Source organism: Macaca fascicularis, chromosome 8 (genome assembly GCF_037993035.2).
Source record: "Macaca fascicularis isolate 582-1 chromosome 8, T2T-MFA8v1.1".
Classification (NCBI taxonomy): Eukaryota; Metazoa; Chordata; class Mammalia; order Primates; family Cercopithecidae; genus Macaca; species Macaca fascicularis.
In genome coordinates this window covers 110,924,583-110,926,296 of record NC_088382.1, presented here as the reverse complement: position 1 = coordinate 110,926,296, position 1,714 = coordinate 110,924,583, and the positions used below count along the sequence as shown (strand labels likewise).

At 37.3% G+C, this 1,714-nt stretch overlaps 1 non-coding gene across 1 annotated transcript; it reads right to left on the bottom strand.

The window, feature by feature from the left end:
* Positions 1-1,013: 1,013 nt before the first annotated feature.
* On the bottom strand, positions 1,014-1,075 carry LOC123575372 (U7 small nuclear RNA). The gene has a single exon (XR_006700666.2). It is a non-coding gene; the product is annotated as a U7 small nuclear RNA (small nuclear RNA).
* Between the last annotated feature and the right edge of the window lie 639 nt (positions 1,076-1,714).

Here is a 1,714-nt window from a genome sequence, read left to right as displayed (position 1 = left end):
GAGTTATATTATTTGATTTCAGTACATGCAATAGAACTATACAGCAATGGAGAGAGTGGTATTTGTGTAAAGACAATCATATACGTCAGTGGAGCAGAGAGTCCAGAGATAGTCTCATTCATATGTGGTGAATTGGCTTTTGACAAAAAAAAAAAAAAAAAAAAAAAGCCCAAGATAATTAAGTAAGGAAAGAATAATCTTTTCAACACATGGTCCTGGAAGAGTTAGTTATCCAAATCTTCCATATGTAAGAAAATAAATCTCGACCCTTATCTCAGACGATACAGAAAGACTAACTCTGAATGAACCATAGAGCTAAGGGTAAGACATAACGTTATACAACTTTCAGAAGAGAACACAAGAAAATCTCTGTGACTTAGGTTTGGGAAAGATTTCTCAAATCGAACATAAGAAGCCTGAAGTACAAAAGAAGAACTTAATAAATTGGACGTCATCAAAATTAACAACTTTAGTTCTTCAAAAGACACTGTTTAAAAATGGAAAGAGGCCAAGCAGGGTGGCTCATGCCTGTAATCCCAACCCCTTGGGAGGCTAAGGAAGGAGGATCACTTGAGGTCAGGAGTTTGAGACCAGCCTGGGTAACGTAGCAAGACCCCATCTCTACAAAAAGGAGACAAAAGAATAGAAAAAAGACAAAACAATAGAAATTTTACAAAATGAAATGCAGAGAGAAATTTAATTTTAAAAAGTTTTTTTAAAACTTTTTAAAAAAAGTTTGCCAGATACAGCAGCTCATACCTGTAAGCCTAGTTACTTGTGAGGCTGAGGCTGCAGGATCTTCCTTCCTTCCTTCCTTCCTTCCTTCCTTCCTTCCTTCCTTCCTTCCTTCCTTCCCTCCCTCCCTCCCTCCTTTCTTTCTTTCTTTTTCTTTCCCTCTCTCTCCCTCCCTCCCTCCCTCCTTCCCTCCCTCCCTCCCTCCCTCCCTTCCTTCCTTCCTTCCTTCCTTCCTTCCATCCTTCCTTCCTTCCATCCTTCCTTTCTTTCATTTTTTTAGGGACTTTCTGGTGAATACTGGAAAAGCTGCTAGACAAATTCTAAAAGAGCTATAACACTACGTGGATATTTTTCAATACATATGTTGAAAAACTTTTTGTAGATTTGCAATAATTTGAAAAAATTCAAAGATGAACTGTGTAGCCTAGAAATGTTAAAATTAAGAAAAAGTTAGGTATGCCATGAATGCATAAAATGTATGTAGATACTAGTCTATTTTATCATTGACTACCATAAAATATACACAAATCTTTCACATAAAGTTAAAAGTTAACAAAACTTACACACACAAACGCGGACTGTACATGGCACCATTCACAATCAAAAGAAATGGAAACAAACATAAAGATGGAGTATTAAATCAGAACTGCGTAAATTAACCATAGTACATCCTGTGGTACTGTAATAACTTCATAGGCACCTCCTGCTGTTATTGTGGTGAAGCTTACATTTTAAGAATATCCACTTAACATGCCATGTAAGCTATTCATCTCCATGTGGGCAGTTCGTCTCTCCAGTAAGCTGCACATCCAAATAAAAAGTGATCTTTGTTGGTTCTCAGGTATTTTTCATTGTGTTCGTTGTAATACTGTAATCCTTGAACACCATGGGACCAGTATGAAGTGCCACCAGTGATGCTGGAAGTGCTCCCAAGAAGCAAGAAAAGTAATGTCAGTACAGGAAAAGGTTGAGTTTCTTG